At 43.9% G+C, this 14375-nt stretch overlaps 1 protein-coding gene across 4 annotated transcripts in view; it reads right to left on the bottom strand.

Annotated features, from left to right (window-relative positions):
- Nucleotides 1–14375, bottom strand: part of lmbrd1 (LMBR1 domain containing 1) — a 260769-nt gene that overhangs the window by 99404 nt on the left and 146990 nt on the right. The gene's annotated exons all lie outside the window — the stretch shown is intronic.

Genomic DNA, 14375 nt, shown 5'->3' with positions numbered 1-14375 from the left:
TTGTTATCTCTACTTTATTGTAACAGCAGGTGATATATTCCACTGCCTTCAACCCGAAGAAGACATTCTGCCATCCAGACAAATTAGTAACGTGGTAACTGAATCTCAGTGCAGGTCTGATGCCAGGTATGTAGGGCCTGCATCCAGAAGACTGGCAGGTCTTCTGGAAATCAAACAGGTATCAATCAACGAAAGATAAACTCAGAAAATTCAAACCTTGTTTAAGGGATTGGGACTTCACTGAGCACAAAGTCTGGGTCAATTTAAACCTGCTCAGAAATGTTTTAATATGGGTGGAATCTGTGGGCCAATGAATTATCAATGAAAACAAGCTATGGCAATGACACACAGATTGCTGACTTTGAATGTTGTTTGTTATTTTTAACACTTTATTGTGTAAGACCAGGAAGACCATAAGATTTAGGAACAAGAGTTGGCCAGTTGGGTAACTGAGTCTGCTTGAGTCTGCTCCACCATTCAATAGCATCATGACTGATGTGACATTCCTTATGCCAAGTTCCCCGCATTTTCACATAACTGTTGATCAAAAATCTGTCACAGCCTTAAATGCACACAAGGACTGTGCCTCCATAGCTCTCTTTGGCAAAGGGTTCCAAAGACTCACAACCCTCATAGAAGAAATTGCTCATCTCAATCTTGAATTGCTACTTCTTTATTCTGAGACAATGGTTCTAGACTCTCCAATGAGAGGAAACATCATCTCAACATTTACCCTGTCAAGCACCGTAACAGTGTATGTTTCAATGAGATCACCACTCATTCTTCTAAACTGCAGTGAGCAGTGTCCCAACCTGTTTAGCCTCTGCATGTGAGAATGATCCCTGGTAGGGAGAGATTATCTTATAAACCTTCCCTGAACTGCCTCTAATGAAGTTATATCCTTCCTCAGATAGAGAGAACTGCTCACGATACTCCAGATGTCATCTCACCAGCACCTTGTACAGTTGCAATAAAACTTCCCTCCTCTTATACTTCAACCGCCTTGAAATAAGGGCCAACATTCCATTACTCATCCTAATTACCTACTACAACTGTGTGCTAGCTTTCTATGTTTTTTCCCGTTTAAATAATATTGTTCTTTTTGTTTTCCCTTCCAAAATGAACAACTTCACTTTTTCCCACGTTATATTCCATTTGCCAACTCTTTACCTGCTTACTTAACCTATCAATATTGCTCTGTAAACTCTGTTTACTGTACACTTCACAACCTGCTCTTCCAACTACTTTTGTGTTGTCTGCCAATTTGACGACAGTACCCATGTCAGGAATATATTTTGTAAATAGTTGCGGTCCCAGCACTGATCCTGTGGAACCCCATCGGTTACAGGTTGCCAACCTGAAAAGAAACTTTTATTCCCACTCGCCATTTCCTATCCATTAGCCAATCCTAAACCCTTTACACCACAAGCTTATGACTTAATCTTTTGTGAGATACCTGGAAGTCTAAATACAACATATCTACTGCTGCTCCTCTATCCAATCTGGCTGAGATTTCCTCGAAAAACTTCAATAAAATAGTCAGATAGATTTCCCTTTCATGAAGCCATGCTGACATTGCTTGATTAAAATATGATTTTCTAAATGTGCTGCTTGTGAAGGATATTGATATATTTGAATATACTTAAAGACACATGGGTAAAACTTGTGAGTTAGATCTCAAAGTATTGGGCAAAAAATCTTGGTAGCTCTCCCTCCCAATCTATTACTTATCTCAACAATAAAGTCTAAGTAACCAGATCAATCCTTTTTGTTTGCATTTTGATCTTCATAGAACATAGAAAATATGTGCCTGTAAGTAATTTTTCCCTTGAGATTAATTAATCTATCTTTAAATTATTAGAAATTGTGTTTTGTTTAAGTTAAAAACATCTTCGGTGTTATTTGGCATCAATCTCGTAATGATGCATTTGAAGCCACTCAATTTTGAAAGCAATTATTTTTCAAATACCCTTACAAAATCATTAATTGTTTCTTTGGAAAGTAATATCTCAAGCATTTGAATAGACAAGTCATTTAGTGGCCATGTAAATAATCATACAGCAGTACATGTAGAGTTAAAACTCCTAGCTTTCTGTTTTTAAGTTAAAGATATGACAAGTATGGCCTGATATATATATGATTGAATATTAGTTGCATCCATCAGCAATAAGATATTTCATAAGACTATACAGCCTCAACTCAGTGGTAATTGTTACAATATGAAAGATAATATTTTGCTTGGAATGTTTATCAGAATGGAAGAATTCCAAGTATGTTTCTAGATCCCCAAAGTGATGATTTGAGTTACTAGGAAACCAATGATGCTGTAATGAATGTCATTTTTAACAAAGTAAAGCTATTCATTTTACGACCATGAGGGTGTGCACTAAGCAGAAAAGAATACAGTGTGACAGTTACTGAAGAGGGAATAAATTACTGCAAATCATGACCAATGTACATACAGCGATTTTTGCATTAGGAATTTCACATTATTTGCATTAAGGATGATGAGATTAAGAGCAAGTTGCTCTCATTTACAGTCAATGTTTAATGGCATTAAAGTTGTGTTGTCAGGGTGCAACTACTTAGCCTATAAGACAACTTCTTAACTGTTGATTTTTATTTTTCAATTATGGCCATAGGATACACTTCTTCTTTGCAATATCTGCAAATAAGTACATTAAATGATATTATTAATTATTTGAAATAAACTTTAGAATAATTCTTTACTTGTTCCTTCATCATGGAGCCACAATATCAATTCCACTTTAATAATAAAGTGATATAGAAATAGAACATTGAACAGCAGAGCACAGTAGATGTCCTTCGGCCCACAATGTTGTGCCGACCTATTATCCTACTAAGATCAAACTATCTTGCATACCCTACATTATACTATCATCCATGTGCCTACCCAAAAGTCGCTTAAAAGTCTCTAAAGTATCTGACTCCATTACCACTGCTGACAGCAGATTCCACGCACCCACCACTCTCTGTGTAAAAAACCTACCTTTGACATCTCCCCTATACCTTCCTCCAATCACCTTAAAATTATGCCTCCTCATAATAGTCATTTTGGCCCTGGGAAGAAATCTCTGGGTATCCACTCCATCTATGCCTCTCATCATCTTGTACACCTCTATCAAGTCACCTCTCATCCTTCTTCGCTCCAATGATAAAAGCCCGAGCTCCCTCAACATTTCCTCAGAAGACCTGACCTCCAGTCCAGGCAGCAACCTGGTAAATCTCCTCTGCGTCCTCTCTAAAGCTTCCACATCCTTCCTATGAGGAGACCAGAACTCAACACAATATTCCAAATGTGGTCTAACCAGGGTTTTATAGAGCTGCAGCATAACCTCACGGCTCAAACTCAATTCCCCTGCCAATGAAAGTCAACACACCATATGCCTTTGTTAAAACCCTAATAACGTGGGCAGCAACTTTGAGAAATCTATGGACATGGACCCTAAGATGCCTCTGTTCCTCCACATGTCAAGAATCCTGCCATTAACCCTGTTTTTTGCATTCAAATTCGACCTTCCAAAATGAATCACTTCACACTTTTCTGGGTTGAATTCCATCTGGCACTTCTTTGCCCAGATCTGCATCCTGTCAATGTCCCATTGCAACCTACACAGCCCTCCACACTATCCACAATTCCACCAACCTTCATGTCATCTGCAAACTTACTAACCCACAAGATCACAAAGAGCAGAGGTCCCAGAACAGACCAATGCGGAACACCACTGGTCACCGAGCTCCAGGTTGAATACTTTCCATCTGCTACCACTCTCTGTCTTCTATTGGGCAGCCAATTCTGTATCCAGACAGCCAAATTTCCCTGAATCCCATGCCTCCTTACTTTTTGAATGAGCATACCATGGGGAACCTTATCAAATGCCTTGCTAAAATCCATATATACCACTTCCACTGCTCTGCCTTCATCAATGTGTTTTGTCATATCCTCAAAAAATTCAATAAGGCTTGTGAGGCATGATCTGTCCCTCACAAAGCCATGCTGACTATTTTGAATCAAACTGTGCTTTTTCAAATAATCATAAATACTATCTCTCAGAATCCTCTTCACAAATTTGCCCACCACAGAATTAAGACTGACTGGTCTGTAACTCCCAGGATAATCACTATTCCCTTTCTTGAACAAGTGAATGACATTTGCCACCCTCCAATCATCTGGTACTACTCCAGTGGACAGTGGGGACGCAAAGATCATCGCCAAAAGGGCAGCAATCTCTTCACTCGCTTCATAGGACAGAGAACATAGAACAATACAGCACAGTACAGGCCCTTTGGCCCACGATGTTGTGCCGACCTTTTACCCTAATCCTAAGGTCTAACTAACCTCCACTCCTACCTTATACTATCATCCATATGCCTATCTAATAGCCACATAAATGCCCCCAATGAGACAGACTCCACTACCCCCTCCGGCAATGACCCGATGCCCCATGCCCCGACCACTCTCTGAGTAAAGAACCTACCTCTGACGTCTCCCCTACATCTACCTCCACTCACTTTAAAACTATGCCCCCTCGTAATAGATACCTCCACCCTAGGAAAAAGTCTCTGGTTGTCCACTCTATCTATACCTCTGATCATTTTGTACACCTCTATCAAGTCACCTCTCATCCTTCGTCGTTCTAAAGAGAAAAGCCCGAGCTCTCTCAACCTTTCCTCGTAACATTCCTCCATTCCAGGCAACATCCTGGCAAATCTCCTCTGCACCTTTTCCAACGCCTCCACATCTTTCCTGTAATGAGGCGACCAGAACTGGACACAATACTCCAGATGTGGCCGAACCAGGCTTTGTATAGCTGGAGCATAACTTCACGGCTCTTGAACTCAATCCCTGTTTAATGAAAGCTAACACACCATACGCTTCTTAGCAACTCTATCCACCTGGGTGGCAGCTTTCAGGGAACTGTGGACATGAACCCCAAGATCCGTCTGCTCCTCCACACTGCCAAGAATCTTTCCGTTAACCCTGTATTCTGCTTTCAAGTTTGTCCTTCCAAAATGAATCACCTCACATTTTTCAGGGTTAAACTCCATCTGCCACTTCTCAGCCCAGCTTTGCATCCTATCAATATCATTTTGTAACCTAGAACAGTCCTCTGCACTATCCACAACTCGACCCACCTTAGTATCATCCGCGAACTTACTAATCCACCCTTCCACTCCTACATCCAAATCATTTACAAAAATCACAAATAGAAGAGGACCCAGAACAGAACCTTGTGGTACATCACTTGTAACTGAGCACCATGTTGAATATTTTCCGTCCACTACCACCCTTTGTCTTCTAAGGGTCAGTCAATTCTGAATCCAATCTGCCACATTTCCCCCTATCCCATGCCTCCTTACTTTCTGCATGTGCCTACCATGGGGAACCTTATTAAATGCCTTACTTAAATCCATGTATACCACATCCACCGGTCTACGTTCATCCACGTGTTTGGTCACCTCTTCAAATAATTCAATAAGGTTTGTGAAGCATGATCTACCCCTCACAAATCCATGCCGACTAACACGAATCAAACTGTGCCTTTCCAAGTGATCATAAATCCTATCTCTCAGAGCCCTTTCCAATAATTTGCCCACCATTGACATAAGACTAACTGGCCTGTAATTTCCAGGGTTATCCCTGTTCCCTTTTTTGAACAAGGGAATGACGTTTGCCTCTCTCCAATCTTCCGGCACTGTACCCGTGGACAGTGAGGACGAAAAGATCATTGCCAAAGCCCCTGCGATCTGTTCCCTCACTTCCCATAGAATCCTTGGATAAATCCCATCAGGCCCAGGGGACTTATCTATCTTCAAGTTCCTCAAAATTCCTAGTACATCTTCCTTACTAACATCCACCTCCTCTAGCCTACCAGCCTGTTTCACACTGTCCTCCTCTACAACTAGGTCCCTCTCAGTTGTGAGTACCGAAGAAAAGTATTCATTAACGACCTCTCCTATCTCTTTCGGCTCCGTGCACAAATTCCCTTTACAATCCTTGATCGGCCCTACTCTTTCTCGGGTCATTCTCTTATTCCTCACATACGTGTGAAAAGCCTTGGCGTTTTCCTTGATCCTATCTGCCAAGGTTTTCTCATGCCCCCTTATAGATCTCCTAAGCCCTTTCTTCAGTTCCTTCCTGGATAACTTGTATCCCTCTAGAGCCTTTTCCGTTCCTTGTTTCCTAAACCTTATATAAGCATCCTTCTTCCTCTTAACCAGTCGTTCGACCTCTCTTGAGAACCAAGGCTCCCTCACTCGACCGCATCTTCCCTGCCTACTAGGGACAAACATATCGAGCACACGCAGTATGCATTCCTTAAACAATCTCCGCAGTTCTATAGTGCTTTTCCCTGACAGCATCTGTTCCCATTTTATGTTACCCAGCTCTTGCCTAACAGAATTGTAATTACCCTTTCCCCAATTATAAACCTTACCCTGCTGTATGTACCTATCCTTTTCCATGACTATTGTAAAAGTATCAGAGTTATGATCGCTACCGCCAAAACGTTCTCCTACCAACAGGTCCACCACTTGGCCTGGTTCATTGCCAAAGTGGCCTCTCCTTGTGTTGGTCTATTTACGTACTGTGTCAGGAATCCTTCCTGAACACAATGGACAAAATCTGCTCCATCTAAACTATTACAACTAAAAAGTTTCCAATCAATATTTGGAAAGTTGAAGTCACCCATGACTACAACCGTGTGACTTCTGCACCTTTCCAGTATCTGCCTCCCAATCCACTCTTCCACTTCTCTGCAACTATTAGGGGGTCTGTAAAAAAACCCCCAACAAAGTGACTGCTCCTTTCTTGTTCCTGTCCTCAACCCAAACTGACTCTGCAGACATATCATTCTTGAACTGCCTTTCAGTAGCTGCTATAGTAGCCCTGACTAGCAATGCCACTCCCCTGCCTCTTTTACCACCCTCCCTATTTCTTTTAAAGCATCTAAATCCCGGAACTTTCAACAACCATTCCTGTCCCTGAGTTACCCAAGTTTCTGTAATGGCCACAACATCGTAGTTCCAAGTACTGACCCATGCTCTAAGTTCACCAGCCTTATTTCTGATACTTCTAGCATTGAAGTATACACACCTCAAACCATCCCTGTGTCCACAATTATGCTCCATCAACCGCATTTCTTTATTAACAACCTGACTCCCTGTTGTGTCTGTTGGAAGGCTGAATACCTCATCCTCTGAATTACAAATCTGGTTCTCCACCCCCTGCCAATCTAGTTTAAACCATCCCGCATAGCTCGAGCAAACCTCCCTCCCCTGATGTTTGTGCCCTTCCGGTTCAGGTGCAACCCGTCCTTACTGTACAGGTCCCACCTTCCCAAGAATGTGCTCCAATTATCTACATAATGGAAGCCCTCCCTCCTACACCAGCCCTGTGGCCACGTGTTTAGCTGCACTCTCTCCCTATTTCTTGCCTCGTTATCACATGGCACTGGTAGTAATCCAGAGAATACTACCCTGTTTGTCCTGGACGACAGCTTCCAACCTAACTCCCTGTACTCGTTTTTCACATTCTTAGTCCTTTTTCTACCTATGTCATTGGTACCGTTGTGTACCATGACTGCTGGTTGCTCACCCTCCCATTCAAGGATCTTGAAGACATGATCCAAGGCATCACAGACCCTGGCACCCGGGAGGCAACATACCATCCGTTCACCTTGTTCGCGTCTACAGAACTGCCTGTCTGTGCCTCTTACTGTTGAATCCCCCACTACAATTGCTCTCCTATTCCCCCCCCTTCCCTTCTGTGCCACAGGGCCAGGCTCAGTGCCAGAGACCTGCCCGCTATGGCCATCCCCTGGTAGGTCTTCCCCCCCGCCAACAGTATCCAAAACGGTATACTTATTATTGAGGGGAACGGCCACAGGGGATCCCTGCACTCTCTGCCTATTCCCTTTCCCCTTCCTGACAGTCACCCATCTACCTTTTTCCTGTACCTTGGGTGTGACCACCTCCTTATAACTCCTCTCTATCACCTCCTCAGCCTCCCAAATGATCCGGAGTTCATCCAGCTACAGCTCCAGTTCCCTAATGCGGTTTGTGAGGAGCTGGAGTTGGGTGTACTTCTCGCAGGTGAAGTCAGAGGGGACACCAGCAGTGACCCTTACCTCCCACATCCTGCAAGAGGAGCATGCAACTGCCCTAGCTTCCATTCCCTCTACTCTAGATTTCCAGAAGAATTAAAAAAATAAAAAATAAAGCCTTACCTTACCGACCCTCCACACAGTCTTTTTTTTTTGGTTAGAGGAGGAGGATGGGTGGGAGACACTACACTTGTACTGTTTCGGGTTTAGCCAATGCCCGAATATATTAGTTCCTTCCTGGCTCGCATTCTCTCCACACACCCGCCGCTGAAAACAAGAAGGCCGCTGCTGCACGAGGTAAGTTTTTATACGGAAAAGAAAACTTCCTGTAGTAACCTTGGGTATATCCCGACTGGCTCAGGGGACTTATCTATCCTCATGTTTTTCAAAATTTCTAGCACATCCTCCTTCTTCACATCAACCTGTTCAAGCCAATCTGCCTGTTTCATGCTATCCTCACAAACGTCAAGGTCCCTCTCACTGGTGAATACTGAAGCAAAGTATTCATTAAGGACCTCCCCTCCTCTCACTCTGCACACAAGTTCCCTCTACTATCCCAGATCGGCACTACCCACACTCTGGCCATCCTCTTGTTCCTCACATAAGTATAGGATGCCTTGGGGTTTTCCTTGATCCTACCCGCTAAGGCTTTTTCATGCCCCCTTCTAGCTCTCCTAAGTCCATCCTTCAGTTCCTTCCTGGCTACCTTGTAGCCCTCTCGAGCCCTGTCCAATCCTTGCTTCCTCAGCCTTAAGTAAGCTTCCGTCTTCCTCTTGACTAGGTGTTCCACACGTCTTGTCATTCAAGGTTCCTTCACCTTACCATCCCTTCCTTGCCTCAGTGGGACAAACCTATCCAGTACTCATAGCAACTGCTCCCTAAACAACCTCGATATTTCTGTCATGCATTTCCCTGAGAACATCTGTTCCTAATTTATGCTCCGCAGTTCTTACCTAATAGCATTGTAATTCCCCCTCCCCCAAATAAATACATTCCCATATTGTCTGCTCCTATCCCTCTCTATGACTATAGTAAAGGTCAGGGATATGTGATCACTATCACCGAAATGCTCTCCCACCGAGAGATCTGCCACCTGGCCTGGTTCGTTGCCAAGCACCAAATCCAATATGGCCTCCCCTCTAGTTGGTCTACCTAATTATTGAGTCTTGGACACAACTGACAAAATCTGCTCTATCCAAACTATCTGCACTTAGGAGGTTCCAGTCTATATTAGGGAAGTTGAAGTCACCCATGACAACAACCTTATTATTTCTGCACCTTTCCACAATCTGCCTCCAAATCTGTTCCTCAGTGTCTCTGTTGCTAGTGGGGGGTCTGTAGAAAACTCCCAATAAAGCGACTGCTCCTTTCCTGTTTCTGACTTGCACCCATACTGACTCAGTAGACAAACCCTCCTCGATGACCTCCCTTTCTGCAGCTGTGATACCATCCCTGATTAGCAATGCCACTCCCCCACCTCTTTTACCTCCCTCCCTATTTCTTTTCAAACATCTAAACCCCGGAACATCCAACAACCATTCCTGCCCGTGTTATCCAAGGCTCCGTAATGGCCACAACATTGTAGCTCCAAGTACTGATCCATGCTTTAAGTTCATCACCCTTATTCCTGACACTTCTTGCGTTAGAATAGACACGCTTCAACCTGTCACACTGACTGCAACTTTGCCCTATCAACTGTTTATCCTTCCTCACAGACTCTCTGCATGCTGTATCTGCTGTACACCGGCTACCCCATCCTCTGATCCGTAGCTCCGGTTCCCACCCCCCTGCCAAACTAGTTTAAACCCTCCCGAAGAGCTCTAGCAAACCTCCCACTTCCCGGCTGCCCCCTGGCTTGCACTCTCACCTCTCCCGCCGCTGAAGTCAAGATATCACCAAGAGAAATCAGTGCCACTAATCTGTTAAACTGTGCTCTAATACGCATGAAAAGACTGACTCCTTTGACGCACTCACCTATACATAAAATAAAGATAAAACAGACAGAACGACGAGGGCAGAAGATGCAATGGACCACAGCCACTTGCAAGTTCCTCTCCAAGCCATGCACCATCTGAGCTATATTGCTGTTCCTTCACTATTGCAGAGTTAAAATCATGGAACTCTTTCCCTGGATGTAAATACAACACCTAAACTGCAGTGGTTCAAGAAGGAAGATCACCGCCATCTTCTCAAAAGGAGTAAGGATAGTCAATAAATGCTGATTTAGTCAGCGATGCCCACATCTGATAAAAGAATTCAAATCCTCTAAATACATAAACCATTTTATACACGTAAAAATTACTACTGAAACATTAGGTGTTCAGATGAAAAGAAAAATAAATAACATTCAGCAGTTCTTCCTAAAATAATGAACCAGATTTCTAAAACAGCACCTTAATAAATAGATCTCCTGGCACAGTGTAAGTAAATTCTGTTAGAAAATGTTCCTCAACTCACATAAAACCTTCAGGTATCAAATGAGTATCAAATGTTTCAAATGAACTCACAGGCCCAACTTCTCTGACCTCATGGAAACCCGAAACCAAAGCCTGACATGCGCGGAAACCAGACCCGACCCCGTGTTGACCCAACAATGAGAAGGCCCGACCAGACCAACCACAAGACCCACCCCACTTCCCGAATGCTTAAGGCCATGACTGGTGCCCAGGACCCCATCAGAAGCACTCACTTACCTCCCGGAGCAGCAGTTTTCCCTCACTGACGTCCAAGATTGACCAGGAGCAGCAACCTACCAGGAAACACGGGAGATGCGCTGGTCTTCAGGTGAGACAGACACTCTGAGGTTTCAAGCCACCCCTCCCCAACATACTCCTGGCAAACATCCAAGCAGCTGAAAACAAGCTAGACTCACCTTTCAAAGAGAATTGAGAGACTGCTGTGTGTTCTGCTTCACATAGACATGGCTCACTCCTGCTACACTTGACAGTGCCTTACAACCTGAGGATTTCTCAGTTCACCAAATGGACCGCTTGGCATCCTTGGGTAAGGCAAAGGGGGCTGCCTCCCACTCAAAAAGTTTTGGTACTTAGGCGTGGTGACCCTAGCGAGTCACTGCTCCCTGGACCTTGAATATTTAACAGTGAAATGTCGTCCATACTACCTGCCTCGCAAGTTCACCTCCGCTATCCTGACCGCAGTCTACATCCCACCCCATGCAGAAGTGAAGCATGGACTCGATAAAAGTATAAAACCCTGCAAACAGTCTTGAGACGGAATACCTGAAGCCTTGATAATCATAGCTGGTGACTTCAACCAGGCCAACCTTAAGATTGTGCCACCAAAATATCATCAACACATCTCCTGTTCCACCAGAGATCTGAACATCCTTGATCACACCAAAGGTAGCTACTGCTTCACCCCCCATCCACATTTTGGAAAATCAGACCACAATACTGTGCGCCTACTCCCAGCTTACAAGCAGAAACTGAAGCATGAGGACCCAGTACAGAAAGTAGTGCAGTACTGGTCAGAGGAAACAGAAGGGCTTCTACGGGACAGCTTATAGTCAGTGGACTGATCCATATTCAAGAATTCAGCGGCCAACCTAAACAAGTATGCCACTACTGTTACAGACTTCATTCGTAAGCGTGTAGATCTCTGTGTCCTGAAGAAATTAACCTGAACGTTCCCAATGGAAACATGGATAAACTGGGAGATCCACTCTCTACCGAGGTCCAGGACTGACATGCTCACGTCGGGCGACCTTGACATATACAGAAAATTCAGGTCCGACCTTTGCAAGGCCATCAGGGACTCTAATAAGCACAACCAAACAAGCTTAAGACCCAAACTAACCACACGGACACCCGTTGTTTGTGGCAAGGCTTACACGACATAACAGGCTACAAGGCAAAGTCAACCAGAATCGTAGACGACTGTACATCCCTCAATGCATTCTACGCCCAATTTGAATAGAAGGGCAGTGAATTGATGTCACCTGTACCAAAAACTGAGATATACCCGTACCCTTGGTCCCTGCAGCAGCCGTTAGCTCAACCTTCCTCAGGATGAACCCACAGAAAGCAACTGGCCGTATGGAGTCCCTGGCCATTCACTCAGATCCTGTGCGGACCAGCTGGTGGGAGTATTCACCAATATCTTCAATCTCTCCTTACTGCAATCTGAAGTCCTCACCTGCTTCAAGAAGACCTCCATTATTCCAGTGTCAATGACTACCACCTAAAAGCTGGCATCCACATTAAGTGCTTTCAGAGGGCGGTCATGGTTCACATCAACTCTAGCCTCCCAGATTGCCTTGATCCGTTGCAAATTGCCTACTGATGCAACAGGTCCACGGCAGACACCATCTCCCTGGAACATCTGGACAACCAGAATACCTAAGTCATGCTCCTTCTAATTGACTACAGCTCCACTTTTAACACAATAATTCCAAACAAATTCATCTCCAAACTCCAGGACCTAGGTCTCCACGCCCCACTCTGTAACTTGATTCTCAACTTCCTGACCTACAGACTGCAGTCAGTAAGGGTAGGCAACAACACCTCCTCCATGATAAGCCTCAACACTGGTGATCCACAAGGCTGCGTACTCAGCTCCCTACTATACTCGCTATACAAACACGAATGTGTGGCTAAATTCCACACCAACTTCTTTTACAAGTTTGCTGATGACACCACTGTTGTAGGTCGGATCTCAAACAATGGCAAGATAGAATACAGGAAGGAGACAGAGTGCTTAGCAGCATGGTGTAAAGACAACAATTTCTCTATCAATGTCAGCAAAACAACGGAGCTGGTCATTGACTTCAGGAAGCGAATTGGACGGCATGCCCCTGTCTGCATCAACGATGCTGAGGTGGAGATGGTCAACAGCGCCAAGTTCCTGGGAGTGATGATCACCAACAATCGGTCCTGGCCCACCCATGTTGACACTATGGTCAAGAAAGCACAACTGGCCTCTACTTCCTCAGGAGGCTAAGGAAATTCAGCATGTCCATAAAGACTCTTACAAATTTTTATAGACGGCCCATGGAAAGCATACTATCTGGATGCATCACACCATGATATGGCAACTGCTCTTCCCAAGACTGCAAAAATCTATAGAAAGTTGTGAATGCGGCCTAGTCAGTCACATAAACAAATTCCCATCCACTGATCTCATCGGTACTTTCCAATGCATCAGGAAAAACAACAATATAATCAAAGCCCCCTCCCATCTGGTTATACTCTCTTCCACCCTCCTCCATAGATAGGGCTGAAGATATAAAAGTTTGAATACATGTATGAACAGATTCAAGAACAGTTTCATACACACTGTTTTCAGATTTGTGAATGGACCTCTACAATGTTAATGTTGATCTCTCTCTGCAACTTCTAAGCAGTTGTAACACTGCATCCTGCACTCTGTTCTGTTATCCTGATGCACTTGTGTAGTACAATCTGCCTGTAAAGTACGTAAGACAACACTTTTCACTGTGGTTCAATACACATGACAGTAATAAATCAAACCAAATCATCGACATACTCTCTTGCTTGGGTGGTGGGACAGAATCTATTCATGCCGTTTTCTTCAAAATCTGAGTCAGAATAAACATCTATAGGAGCTCTGCACAATTTGAGTATAATTCACATTGGTCCCTCTGTTCCTCCTAACCAATCCCACCAGCAATAAGAAAAATCTGATAAAACTAAACAATATTGTTGTATGTATCTGAAATTATTTATAGCTGTGCCTTCAACTGCAACACAAATGCTTCAATCACTGAAAGGATTTCATGCTCCAACTCTCTAGCCAATTTCTGACATGGGGAGAAAATAAACCCATAACATTATCTGACAAGCACCTTGATTTGTGGAAATGTATTTTCAAATGCTCAAAATTGAGCCAGCTGTTTGAAGTCTAACAATTAACGAATTACTTCAATTAAAAATAAAAGGTCTCCACTCCCTACACCGGCTTCACTGAACATCTCTGACACTTTTACAGAGATAGTAGGAACTGCCGATGCTGGAGAATCAGATAACAAGGTGTAGAGCTGGATGAACACAGCAGGCCAAGCAGCATCAGAGGAGCAGGAAAGCTGACGTTTCGGGTCGAGACTGAAGAAGGGTCTAGATCCGAAATGTCAGCTTTCCTGCTCCTCTGATGCTGCTTGGCCTGTTGTGTTCATCCAGCTCTACACCTTGTTATCTCTGACACTTTTACGTTACTTTGTTCCCTTGCTACTAATGGAAACATGTCCAGAAATCTGAATACTGATGAGTCTGT

This window comes from Rhincodon typus, chromosome 5 (assembly GCF_021869965.1).
Source record: "Rhincodon typus isolate 14 chromosome 5, sRhiTyp1.1, whole genome shotgun sequence".
NCBI lineage: Eukaryota > Metazoa > Chordata > Chondrichthyes > Orectolobiformes > Rhincodontidae > Rhincodon > Rhincodon typus.
The sequence above is the reverse complement of the archived record's forward strand: the minus strand, read 5'-3'. Positions and strand labels throughout refer to the sequence as shown.